The sequence below is a fragment of the Sciurus carolinensis genome, chromosome 7 (assembly GCF_902686445.1).
Source record: "Sciurus carolinensis chromosome 7, mSciCar1.2, whole genome shotgun sequence".
NCBI lineage: Eukaryota > Metazoa > Chordata > Mammalia > Rodentia > Sciuridae > Sciurus > Sciurus carolinensis.
This window is the reverse complement of record NC_062219.1, coordinates 22,813,171-22,827,922: the sequence shown is the minus strand read 5'-3', so window position 1 is coordinate 22,827,922 and position 14,752 is coordinate 22,813,171. Positions and strand designations below refer to the sequence as shown.

At 39.0% G+C, this 14,752-nt stretch overlaps 1 protein-coding gene across 1 annotated transcript in view; it reads right to left on the bottom strand.

The window, feature by feature from the left end:
* Hivep2 (HIVEP zinc finger 2) overlaps window positions 1-3,827 on the bottom strand; it is a 144,989-nt gene extending 141,162 nt beyond the window's left edge. Inside the window, 1 exon segment of the mRNA XM_047559759.1 lies at window positions 3,753-3,827. The gene's annotated coding sequence lies outside the window, so the exon portion shown is untranslated.
* Window positions 3,828-14,752: the final 10,925 nt, after the last annotated feature.

Genomic DNA, 14,752 nt, shown 5'->3' with positions numbered 1-14,752 from the left:
TAGCCAAAACCAAAACCAATGCAAATTCATCGACGGTAGAATGAATAAGTTACATCCATAAGGAGAGTTCTGTATGGTAATGAGAATGAATGATTGTTACACACAAGGCACCTTAATCTCACTGACATACCACTGAATGAAATAAACCAGACACACAAGAGTAAAAAGCATATGGTTCCACAGGCATGAAGTACAACACCAGGCAAAGCTAATAGACACAGTGCTGAAAGTTAAGAGGCTGGTACCCCTGGGTTCTGCTGTGACTGGAAAAGGGCAAGAGAAGGGTTCCCAAATGCCGATAATGTACTAGTTTCTGACGGATCCGTTTGGTCTATGAAAGTTCATCAAACAGTCTACGTTCTTTTCTGTACGCATGTGATATTACACACACAAAAAAAATTTTTTGATACATTAATTTGCCACTGATCCTCTCCTTATTCAAAAATCTCTTGATGGCCTTCCCTGTCTTGCAGGTTCGAAGACTCTTGTGGCCAGGGGCTGTCTTTTTACTCTTGGCTTCCCTAGTTCCCACACAGACACTGACATACGACTGCTCTTGATGAATGATTCTGAATGAATGAACATGCATCTCAGTGCCACCGACTAATTCCCAACTCCGTCTCTGTTATGCCCTTGATTCTGAACTCTGCATTTTCCATCTCTGCAGGTCCTGATCTGTCTGAAGACACTACTGTGATAATAACTGTCCTTTATTTGAAAATCTGCATAGAGTCAGGAGTTTTATATAGATCGTCTCTTTCACCCATCACAAAAAGCCTATATGTTAGCAATTATTACACCTTTCCCACCACCTTTACAGGCCAGGAAACCAAAGCTCTCATAGGTAAAGCCACTTACATAAGAATACACAGGTGAGAAGTTGGAAAGCTAAAATTGAAACACAGGTCTTATTCCAAAACCAGATATGCACACATGACCCAAAATGTAGGTCACTGCTCTTCTCAAAGGACTGCTCACCTTCCTCAGCCTGACAACTGCCATCCCTACCCAAGAGACCTCTCTCCCTTCCTCCAGAGGTCACTCAGAACTGTTTCCCAAGCACTAGTCTCAGTATGGTACCATTAGTCCAGGCTTTTATTTCATTTTTTGAAAGATGACTGTAATTGTCTGTATACCTATCTCCCAATCCCAGCTTGGTTTCCTCTAATTCATTCTCAGGATTTTCACTGGGAGATCTTTGCAACATGCAAATTAGAACCCTGCTCTCCTGGTTGTCTACAGAAGACATGTGGAACGCACCAGCATGGCATATCCTGCTTGACCTGATCCCCACCCAGAGTTCCAGATCATCCCCTTGTGCCTCCACTCCTCCTTCTCCCACCCTGTAATCCAACCAGGGGAAGATTCACTGCTTCACAAAAGCACCTTGCTGGTTCCCTGTCTTTGGGTTCTGCATGCCAGGGTTTTATCTTCCTGCAATGCCCTTCCCCCTGCTGTGTCTCAAATTCCCACCCATCCTGCAAGATGCAGCTCAAGCATGTACTCCTCTGGCAAGCCTCTCAAGCAAAGCTGAGTGCTGCTTTCATGACACAGCTAAGCTTAGTGCCTCTTTCTCAAATCTCAGACTGTTTCACAATATATATTGTGTGGTTTTCTATTTTTTTTTCTTTCTCTTTTTTTTTTTTTTTTTTCAGTGAGCAATCTTCACTTCCAGATAATTAGATCTTAGAAGCAGACATATCTGTTCTTTTTTTTTTTTTTAAGTTCAGGCCTGTACACAGTAGTAAGTCAAAATACTTAGACAAGTAAGTACATTAAACTATTCATATGTACAGGTAATCATAATTGCAAATAATTTTTGAAAGTAAATCCAAAAAGAATGTTTAGGCTAAAACAATGGGGAAGGACTGGGTCATTTCCCTATGTGAACTCAACTAGAAAGTAGATCAAAGTGTGAGCTAGAGGGAGCAGTTAGTGGTAGCTTAAGTGTCCTTCAGAACATAACACTGTCTCTTCAGCCTCCTATGGTAATCTCTTCACCACCACCAGAGCCATCTGCGATGCTTGGCATGATAAAGTTTCAGAGTGAAATAAAAAGGGTAAAGATCCATATTACATAGAATGTTTACTGGATCCATAATCCCTGAATCTACTGGAGATAACCACTAATACTACACTTCAAGTTCTAGGGTAGAACAAAAGTGGTCTACATCTTATCAAAGAATATTCTCAGTGTAATAAAAAAGAGTAAAAAAAGTCCATTTATCTCTTGGATCAGCTAAATCACAACACAGCAAAGATAATGTTTTTTGGATTATTCTATCATTTCTAAGACGCAGAACAGGAAACAGACATATAAATAGTCAAGCAAGAATGCAGGTACCTGTAAATGAAGAGACCAAGCAAAGGACTGGTAGGACTGCTGAGTGAGTGTGACGAGATTGCTGGGCCAGTGTGGTGGGATTGCCAGGGTGGGTGTGTGGGACTGCTGAAGATGGGTGGAGCTGTGACACATAGTGGGAAAAGAACCTTGAAATATGAGAATTGTGAAAGGGCCACAAAGTCTTGGCACAAATGCTTAATTCCCCAGTCACTCCTCAGCCACGTCGCTCTTCACAAATGCGGAAGAGCACAGGACCTATGAAGATGCCCCTTCTCAGGGAGGAAAAGCGGACTCCAGAGTTCCAGCACCTGTATTTCACAGGTAAAGGGCCAGTTTAACAGCTCTCCCTGGAATAAGCCTGTGGAGAGCAGGGGACAAGCCCTCCCGGTCACACACGAAAAAGCATTCCAAGAAGAGGGGGGAGAAGAGCCTCTTCTTGCAGGAGTGTTCTTGAATTGCCTTTTCTTGCTCTTCACTGGAGAGAGGAGAGGTGGGTGATGGCAGCCAGTATGGCTCATGTGAGAGACCAGAGGGCAGCTGACATGAACTCCTGTCAGGCCTCCTGGCACAAAGATCTGATTATAATACATAAAAATGTGTGGGCAAGACTTGGAGGGCTGGGCTCCCCCAAACTCACTCCCAGCCCCGTGCTCTGAATGCATGTGTGTGTGCACACTCTGTACAGACTAGGCTCTTGTGTTGCCATGGAGCTGCGCCCGCTGTTAGTTCAGATGGAGGGATCACTGGCTTTTCTCTTTCTAATGGAGGTAAGAATCACTGCGTAATATTAACTCCACTTATATTTCAGATTTTCAGTTGTCTTCGTGTTCTGAACTCACTTCTTGTCAGATTACCACAATGGAAGCTGCTGGCAAACTGATTCTCATTTTTATTACATCCATATGCTGAAACTTGAGAACATATATAAGTGTGAGCTTCCCCCACCCTGCCCTTTCTAACAGGGAGTGTTTATGACCTTATCATATCTAGGGGGGTTTATGAGACATGTAAAATATAAATCAATCCGTACCTAATAAATATACTGTGAAATGCATAAAACATCTCATAAATAGTAGCCGTTTTCTCTGATATAATAAAATTAATATTACTATACTCTGATAATTACTTTTCAAATAAGCTTTGAGAATCAAAATCATACCTAGAATAATTTTGCAAATACAGATATACTTCTGTAAATTGAACTTGGAAAACATTTCAAAGCTCAGATACCCACTATTTGGGAATTACATAAAGGAATCTTTCAAAAAGGAACTCAAAGTGACTTCCTAGCACAAACTCAGTATCTATACAGTCCCTCCTTTGGGAATTTTGCATCTCCAAAATAGCAAATTGCATTCTGCAAAAAACAAGTGCAAAGGAGTGAAAGAAAATGATTTTGATTTCCTACCTGAAAATCTGCTTTCGGTCCTAGTCACACGTTCTCATAATCTTGAGTCTCAATTTCTCAGGTAAATTCACCAATCTGCTGACAAGAAGTTTTGTATTATGACTTCTCTTCCCACAGTGCATACATTAAAATGTGACTATGAAAATGGTCCTAATATTAACCAGAGCTGCAAAACTGAATCTATCAGTTGGAAATTTGAGAGTGTGAATATGGAGAAGGGCAACAAAGAACAGGTGGGTAATACAGGCTGCCCTCAACTACAGGTAATACTAGAGCACTCAGCAAAATACAATTTAGAAAATAAAAATTAGAAAGTAGTTCATGGGCAACAAAATAAATGGTGGTAGCACTGGATGATAACCCAAAGAATAGATTAAACACACAAGTCCACACTGAAATCAATCCATCATTCATGTAGATATTCCCTCCCTTCAAGAAATTAAGTATAAGACTTCTCTCCCTAAGAACAGAATAGAGAAACAATAGAATTCAAAAAGAAGAAAGTAATGACTTTACCATGGAAAAATCTCGCAGACCCCACCTTAAACAAGGTTAAAATTACTGAGATAATAAGGCATGTTGATGTGACATTACCCACAACAGAACAAAATGAGATAGGCTTCTCCCCTGTGCAGTATTCTGCACCAAAACTCATAACCTCCATCTACAAAATTCCTGGTCAATAGTCCAAAAACACCAAGCATGGTGGTGCACGCTTGTGATCCCAGCAATTCAGGAAGCTGAAGCAGGAAGACTACAAGTTTGAAGCCAGCCTCAGCAAATTAGCCAGGCCCTAAGTAACTTAGTGAGACCCCATCTCAAAATAAAAAATAGGGGCTGGGGAGATAGCTCAGTCGGTAGAGTGCTTGCCTTGTAAGCACAAGGCCCTGGGTTCGATCCCCAGCACTCCCTAAAAAATAAAACAAATAAATAAAAAATAAAAGGGGCTGGGGATGTGGCTCAGTGGTTAAGCCCATCCCACCACCAGAACTAATCCCCACTAAAAAAAATTCTAACCCTTATGAAGCAAAGGGTGTATGTCATGGTATATTCTGTTGTGCTATTACATACCCTATGCATTTAATATTTTAAAAATGAGTAGCAAGTTAATACTAAACAGACTTCTCATGCAAACCAAATTCTTCAGACCTGTTAACCAAACCCTCGAACTGGCCTTTTCAATAGTAATTTTGTTTTAAGAGTAATTTTTCTTTTATTTTAATGCTTCCAGAACACTTTAGTTACTCTAAGGTGACACTCTAAGGTTGAGGTTGTTATACTTCAGTTTTCTTCTTACCACAAACAGTATGTATATCTTCATAACAATCAGCAACAACATGCCTGGTATTGATGATTCTGGCAACTACTTAGGCTCACTCACTCTCTAGTCCATGGCCCCAACAACACAACACCCCCACTCTCTGAGCACCCTGCCCAGATCCACCATGCTACTTGTGGACAGGCATTCCCCAGTCTCTTGGCTCAGTGACAGCAAGCAACCACAGCAGCCACAGGCAGGTGGAGAACTGATGAATAAAACGATAAATATTTGTGATGAAACAGGATGTCAGAGAGGGAGGAGCAGAATATCTCAACTACTGAACGCTAAAGCTGCTTTGGAACTCCTAACAATGTCCCCTTGTAAAAATGGGAATAATAAGTGGATAGATCTTTTCTCTGGTGTTTTCACCTTTATTACAAATGTATTAGAGAACTGTTACTGTAGAACACGACCCCATCCAGACACAGATTTAAAATTTTGAGCTTACTGAACCTAAGCACTGTGCTCCAACAAATGTGATCAGCCACCAAAGATACTTCAAACAATGATTTGAAGACATCTTTTTTCATGTCAGAGAGCACATTTTCAAAAGATCTGCCCTTGTTTGCAGTTGATTGAAGGTAGACTTTAATCCACTATTTCCCTTCTCATCTATGTCACGTAATAACAAGAATAGTCATTTACAGACTCTAGAGCTTTCTTGTCAAGAGTAAATTTGAGAAATTCTGAAATACACATAATACTTCAGTTTACAGAGTGTCCACTCAGGGCCTTCATTCTTAGGAACTCTGGATACTCTGGGCAAATGATTCAAGTGGTTCCCATCATTCACACACTGGTTCTGATGTCTGTATTAAGGTTTAATGAAACAAAACCAAAAGGTGAAATCACCACTCTATCATGCTCCTTTGGATTCATTTTTAAAGAAAGTGTTATCACCAAAGACAACTTCTGAGTCCATGGTATCCATCTCTTTCCTGTCACTCTTCTCCTCTCCTGATGATAATTTAAACACAACAAAGTAAAAAGTAAAGAAAATCCAACACTAAAGCACATCTGGGAGGAATTTGCTATTTGCAATGAATCTCTGAAGATTTAATCCATGGAAAGTGTCCGAAGAGTGATCAGTCATCTAGCTGTAAGTACAAGGAAATAGATCTAATGCCAGACTGAGTTCTGGAATGAGGAGCAAGCAACCCTGCAGACTAAACATAAATGTGAACTTGTATCAATACAAAACTTGAACTTCCAGCAGTTTTTAAACTTTAACCAAATTCATCCTCTCCAAAGTTCAACTAACATTTGACAGGTCCCTCCAAATGAAGAAGTGGGAACTTATGTAGATGCATTTGAAGACACAATTCTACTTTTGCTTTCCACTTGTTACATTCTCTAAATATTAGCAACAACGACTGATGATTAACTTCCCTGTAAATTGACCATTCCATGATTCTAGAATCTATAATTTTTTAAAATATTCTTACATGTTGATAGACCTTTATTTTATTCATTTAGTTATATGTGGTGCTGAGAATCCAGCCAGTGTCTCTCACATAGTAGGCAAGCACTCTACCACAGAGCCACAACCCCAGTCCTAGAATTTATAATTCTAAAAGAATTCAATCCAGTGACAAGTTGACTCTGAAGCAACATGAATAATAATAATCAAAATCACATGATCTTTACAATGGCAACTTTAAATAACTTTGAAAGGATTCATGAAAAATTAATCAGGAACAGATACGCCCAAACAAAACCAAACTAAAATTTTTAGACTTTTAAAATAAGAAAAAAACAAAATTAAATCACACTGAGAAACAGAACTAAGTGTAAGTAATAAGAATTGATGTTTAGGGGCTGGGATTGTGGCTCAGTGGTAGAGCACTTGCCTAGCATGCGTGAGGCCCTGGGTTTGATCCGCAGCACCACATAAAAATAAAATAAAGGTATTATGTCTACGTACAACTTAAAAAAAAAAAAAAAGAATTGATGTTTAGAACATGTAGAGTTGGCAAAAATTTATCTTTAAAACATAGCTAGGAAATAAATTAGAAAAGTCAATTCAGAACAAGAAATATAATAAAGGAAACTCACTAATTATTTTTTAATCTTTCTTATTTTCTATTTCTATGAATTTTTTATTCTAATTAGTTATACATGAGAGTGGAATGCATTTATACATTTTGATAATCATACAGAAATGGAGTATAATTTCTTATTTTTCTGATTGTACACATTGTAGGATCACATTGGTCATACAGTCATATATGTACATGAGGTAATAATGTTTGTTTCACTCTACTATCCTTCCTACCTCCACACCCCTTTCCCTCCCTTCACTCCTCTCTACCTAATCTAAAGTAACTCTATCCTACCCCAGTCTCCAGCCTTATTGTGAATTAGAATCTGCATATCAGAGAAAACATTTGGTTTTGGGGGTTTGGCTTATTTTGCTTAGCATGATGTTCTCTAGCTCCATCCATTTACCAGCAAATGCCAGAATTTCATTCTTCTTTAAAGGTGATTAATATTCCATATGTGTGTGTGTGTGTGTGTGTGTGTATGTATGTGTATATATATATATATATATATATATATATATATATATATAAATGATCACATTTTCTTTATTCATTCATCAGTTGAAGGGCACCTAGATTGGTTCCATAGTTTAGCTATTGTGAGTTGAGCTACTATAAACATTGATTTGGCTGTGTCACTATAGTACGACCATTTTAAATTCTTTGGGTATCACTAGTTACTTTAAAAATGCAAACCAAAACAACAGTGTGGTGAAAAATTTTAGTGTTTGGAATGGAATATCACATTTTTACTAAAATTTTTATCCAAAAATGGAAAACAATCTGAAAATAGGGATCATACAAAATAAAATATTGAATGCTATTTGATATGTAATCCCACAGGGAAAAATCTGAATATTCAGAAATAAGGAAATTTTTAGAAAATTGTGAACAGTAGATAGATCAGTCATTATAATTAAAATAAAGAAATTGGCAAAATGGAAATGTTTACACAACATTTTGAAAATATGGATTATATCAATATCAGGTTTCTACTATTTTAAATGTGTGCTGTGTGGATTAAAATCAGAGTATACAAGGAAAAATTTAAATCAAATTGATACATTATAGAAGGCAATGGGATAGTTATGTCTTTACTTGGTTTTGTGTGTGTGTGATTTGGTTTGTGGTACTGGGATTGAACCCAGGGGCACAATATTCTGAGCTATTTCATTTATTTTGAAACAGGGTCTCACTAAGTTACCCAGGCTGGCCTCAAACCTGCAATCCTCTTGCCTCAGCCTCCCAAGTCACTGGAATTACAGGCATGCACCACCACAACCAGTTTTCTCTTTGTGATAAATACTGTTTGTGTGATAAATCAAAAACCTGACAAGAACGAATTGCGTTACAATAATCGCGTTATTTGGGCTACAAAATAAGATTTCCCAAATGCATCAACCAGTACCCACCATAAAAGAGTGACCATTCTGCAGAATTCATCCATGGTCAAAGCTCCAAGACTCAGATTTTACATGAAATGCGACTGTGAACGATCCACAGTACATCTGTATTCTTTGAGTCATGAAGGCAGGCCCAGGTTTTTTTAAAAGCTTACTATAGAATGTGATGTTAAGGAGAGTTCATTTTTATCCTTTAAATTGTACCACATCCACTAGTTCTGAAGGAGCCCAGTACACACCACCACATCACATTGTTTGAATACAGGCAGTTCTCAACTTACAAACACCTGACAAAAACCAAAAATAAAACCAGCTGTTGCCATGCCAGGGTTGTCGCCTTCGAACACCACCAGAGGTCTTGCCACTACCCCTGGAGAGAATCAGCTGTCGTGAAGAAATCTTAAACTGTTTAGAGAATTTGGAGGCAGAAAGATCACAGCAATAAAAGCAGGGTGGGACAGGAAAACCACCCAAAACCAGTGCCCACCCTCAGTAACCCTACTCAGGAAACAAGAATGATTCATGAATTTCTGAATTCAGCCCTTTAATTTGGGCCTCCTTTATTTGCCTCTATCCTGATCCAACAGCCTATTAACTAACCTCTTTGTGGAACTTCTAACATCTAGTAACTTCTCAAATCACTTCACCCTATATATTATGAATAATTCTTATCTTCTGAAATTTAGAGGCACCCCAAAGTTGTCTTCCTCAGATCCCTCTTATCAGTTGAATTAGAGAATCACAGAAACTCAAACTTGAGTGGGCTCGAAGGCCTTTTAGTTAAACAACCTAATGAAAGAAGTACAGCAACTCCCCTGTCTCATTCAAGATCCATGGCAATGAATCCAATGATCCAGGCTGCTTATGATTCCTGATCTGCACAGATCCAGCCTCCTGGCTTTCATTCTTGGCCACTACGCTGCACAACTGCAGGGGCACCATTTATATCCAGTCCAAGTGAGTAGTGCCCTCCCTAGTCTGGCGATATCCAACTCCCACTTTTATCTATAACATCATTTCCACCAGGAACACCATCTCCCAACCCCATCTCTGCTTCCAATGATGCTAACCATGCCACAAGGCCCACATCTTCCATGAAATCCTTTCTGGTTCCTGCAACGGGTCTTCATCTTTTTCTCTGAACTTTCACTGCATTTGATTTATGCCTCCTTTTTCGTCTATTCTGTCTTCTAGTATGGCGCGTTAGAGTGCATGAGTCTCATCACCTATCATCTACAGGCTCTCTGAGATTCACCTGTCCTTCCATTCAGTTCCTAGACCACTGCCAAAGTCAGATTGGGTACACAGGTCATTGGTGGCTGGGATTTATAACTGGGAAGGGCAATCGATGATTCAGGAACTAGAAAAGTTTGAGGTCATAATTTTGACTGAAATGAAATACAGCAATCTGAGACCTAGAGGTAAATTTTGATAACTTCATGCTTTCAGAACCAGTGGGTCGAGAGGACTTGCTTAGTTGTAGGATGTTATTGTCAAAGAAATACTTTACACTATTTCATGATTTTTGCCTAAGACACCTGCATACCTATGAGAAAAGACTGCCCCTCACCTTTTCCTTCCTTCCCTTGAGAAAAATAAATTCCAATTTCCGCACATTCAATTAAAAACTGAAAGGAAGTACAAAATAACTAAACACTATTTAATCTATTTTACATAAAAATCAAAAGTAATATTTTAGCCAGGCATGGTAGCACACACCCGGTTGCTTGGGAGGCTGAGGCAGGATGTTCGCTTAAGCCGGGAGTTTGAGGCCAGCCTGGGCAACAAAGCAAGACCCAGTTTCTAAAAACATAAAATGAAGTAAAATCATCAAAACAAAATGAAATCATTTTTCTTTTTCAGTTAGCAAAAGTCTACTAAAGAGTAAGCTTAAAGAACGCTTGTAAATCAGGTATATGCTTTTAGAAATATCAAAATATGGTTTTATTTACTCTACAGAGCCCATGTGTCTGCCCAGCATATAATACACTTTTTCTTCATTAGTACACATGCTAAAGTATCTGTTTTAATAGATGTACCGTGTGCCACAGAAATCATTATGATCTATTAAATGATAATTAGCCACATAAAATATGATTTGACATGAGCTATATAGAATGGAGACATCTTCAAATTGAACTATACAGATTCCTATCTATATAAGTTATCATAATATAATAGTGAAAGGATTATAAGAAGAAAGTTACATGTCCTAGTGTAGCTGTCACTCAATATCAAAAAAACAGGGAACGAGCAATAGAAGTAGTCAGCGTTTTTTTGTGTTTTTTAGTTTTCTTGTTCTGAAATATGTTTTAATTATCACACTGTAATATTTTTTTCTATGTAGAAAAAAATAAAAAAAATATTCTGGAACATGAAAGAACCAATCATCGGGAAAAAAAGAAATCTATCTGAATATTTTTGAAAGCTTTAAAATACGTTGTGTATATGTGGCAGTGGAATGCTGAATATTGGTTGATGAGTCAAAATATTTTAATATGTATCACATACATGGGCATTTCTAATCTGAAAAATGCATCACATTCATCTTCAACAATAAATATGACCAAGGTAGGGGAGAGAAGGGCATTGTTAGAAAGCAGAGGGTCTGCAAATGGACTGCGTACCAAGCATGTCAACTAAGCCTTCACACGCAAAAACGTCTGAGACTACATTGATCTAAAATGCAAAATCTGTTTGCCTCTCTTTTAATCAGAGATGTCTCAGTGTTCTTATCATGGACGCAGATGACCACAGAACCCTATTTATCTTTTTCCTTGTTTCGATTCGCCAACATGGGGTTTGAGAACACCACGGAGCTTCTCCTGTGATGCAGGTACTACGTGGAGCCCTGGATCCAGTGTCAGATGGAGCAGGTGTGGTCTCAGCCCTGGTGAACTTAGACTCTAAGAAAGAGTCTCAGCTCTCAGGAACGCCTCCATGCAGCTGTTTTCCCCTTCACTCTTCAGCTTCCCTCCGGGTCTGCATTTTTATTCTGCCTTTTTAAATGTCTCATTTCCCATTTGTATATTTCATCCATTTCCTTTTTCACTTTCAGGCTGTCAGCTATTATGCTCACAATCAGTGTGCCATCCTGCACCAGTGGCACTATTTCTGTGTGCTTTCTGTATGCTGCCCTTCTTCCATGACCGAGCAGGTAAAACCGAGACTAAAATAAGGACAAACAAGCTCTGAGAGCAGGCTGAACAGGTGTTTTATATCACGGTGGTTTAAGGAAATCATTTCATTAACTATCCATTCCTTCTTCTGATGTGATAGTTTTAGTGTCCAAATGACCCCAGCAAACATTTAAACAAATGCTTTACCCACAAAATTCCCTTTTTCTGCTATCCCTTTCTTTAAAAAGCCAAACAAAAAACTTATACTTCTGAAAAGCAGTATCCCTACTGCCAGAAAAATCTTCTATATGTAGAGCTCTTAGAAATGGTATCTTAATATACTGACCATTATTTCTCAAAGAGAAGGCCTCAGATTATCTGCTTCAGAATTACCAGAGTAGCTTCTTAAAATTCAGGGGTCCAGCACTCCATCCCAGACATACAGAATCACACGTACAGAACTTGAAGATCTGGATTTTTTTTAAAACACCTTGAAAAACTGCTGTGGATGATATAGCTTGAAATCACAGATATCAAAAGCCAAACAGCACTTACTGAAGACCCAAGTTCTCCACAGAACCATCACAATGCAGCACAGACTGATTGCCACTCTCTGCAAAGCACTAGATAAAATTAAGTTTAAAATGGTCAAGAAAATAAAGTTTAAAGCCTGACTCTCCTCAGGGAGTTTGCATTCAAATCAGGAAGAAAAGGCACAGGCATATGAAAAGACACATGAAACATTTTGGGAGTCCAGAACCTGGTGGACACATACACACTGAGAGGGTCAGAGTCAAAGCCTGAGCAGAACACAGTTAGGACTCAGAAAGGAAGACTCTCAAAAAAGATTTGGGTCAGACTTTAAAAGGAGAAGTTTTTCAAGTGGTTCTTAAAGAGATGTGGTGATTGCCAAAAGGCATCTGAGATCAAGGAGAAAATATGTATCATCAGAGCTCTTGGTACCATAGTCAACACGAAGAGAAAAGGAAATGCCCTGCAGGATTATAAAAAAAAGTTGTGATATCGGTTTGGAAAGACCAACCCGAAATGAAGTTTTTCCAAATACATATTATCTTTTGAGCAGAAAGGAGGTACTATTATTATCCATAGTGTATACAGGAGGAAACTAAGAATTATCCAAGACTCTCAGGCTGAGTTCTTTTTGGAAGGCAGAGATGGTTCTTTCTTTCCATCAGGGACTCTTCTTTGCTCAGCTTGACATGTCCCAGTAGAAGGATCACTAATTCATTACCTGGCCTTCAAAACAGTAAGCCATCCAAAACCATCCTATTTTTCCCTCTCTCTATTCCAAGAAGTCAGGAGGGAAAAAGTGTGTGTGTGTGTACACACAGGTCCACCTGTGTGTGCATGGGCATATATGCATTTGCACATCCTGTGTGCATTAACATACACATATGCACGAGGGTGTGGAGGTGTCACTAACTGACTACTCATCATTTCTTAATTAATGACTTACTGCATTTTAGGGTTTGCATGGATGTTTCATTTATTGCAAAATATATTAAAAAGTAAAAGCCAATCAAAGTCTCTATGATTTGGGCTCAATACCAGTTTTGAGATATGCCCATTCTGTCTGGTTGTGCTATCCACTATGGTAGCCACTAGCCACATGCGACTATTTAGATTTAACTTTTCAATTAACATGGAATAAAACTTAAAAGCTTGTTGCTCAGTTACACCAGTCATATTTCAAGTGCCCCCAAACCACATGTGGTTAGTGGCTACCATATTGGCCAGCTCCAATACAGGACATGCCCATCACTGCAAACGACCAATTGGAGAGCACTGCTTTAGTGTCGTCCGTTCCACAAGTACCACAGCAGATCCCAATATATACAACCACTGTTGTTTGTATCTAGTTTTAAGGACATGCTAACTATAGTAATCAGACCTGTGTTCCTTTCACCCCAAGCCTCCTGAAGACTGTCTAAGAAATCCATGTCTTCCTCCTGACCCTCTTCTACTCATCACATCTCTTTCCACGGTGGTTTTCATCCTGGGTCCGTATATATATATATATACTTCCATCTCCCCTACAGTTAGCTCTGTAAGGCCCCTGGGGTCACATTTGAGTGCAATTTCCTAACACAATAAACTGAGTTCCATCAATACGAAGTACAGTCCTGACTCAAAGATTACCCAGTAGAACCCACTACTAGTGGGAACACACAGAGAGTAAAACTGGAGATCTAACAGAAGAAGTAAGAGTTGAAAGCATGGTAAGGGGTTGTGATTATTCCTACTACTTAGTGGAAATGCTGTTTTTGCTGCACATTTAGGGGGAAAAAAATCGAATTATTTCAGAAGTGTGAAAATGTACTTAGACATAAGCTGGAAGAGCATTGGGCTATTGCCTGCACTGTGCACTGTGCACAGCCAGCACACAGAGACTGGCCCCTCACCACTGCAGGTGACCAATCCAGTACTCACAGTGGCCTGCTGAGCTTTTCAAAAAATACATGTCAGTCAGGCAGGTGGTGCACACCTGTAATTCCAGTGACTTGGGAGGCTAAGACAGGAGGATCACAAGTTCAAGACTAGCCTTAGCGACTTAGCAAACCCTGTCTCAAAATAAAAATAAATAAATAAATAAAAATTAAGGGGCTGGGGATGTGGCTCGATGATTAAGCACTCCTGAGTTCAATCCCCAGTACTGAAAAAGAAAAAAAAAGTGTGGGTCAGTTTGATTTACTCTCAGACTTTACAACATCCTCCAACCTCAAGACTTAGGACCCAAAGGAATACTTCCACTTTGGTGGAAGGAGGAGTCCCACTCTGGGATTACCTCCAGACCACTCAAAAGATAAGTCTCCCTCATATTATCATTTGGATAGTTTCAAGTATGTGAAATAAGAACAATATCTGATTAAAAAAATAAAAACTACTTGAGGGGAAAACCCCATGTATCAAAACACACTGGATATTGCTATAAAGTTGGAAAATATTAAAAAGGAAGAGAAGCAATCAGGTTGCACCTCACCACTTACTGTCTATTCAGCCAAATTTAATACAGTTTCCCATTCTGCACTAAGCATCTGGGCACTTTTCCACAAGCCTTGGAAGGTAGAGATACCTACAGGGCCACCTTAGACCA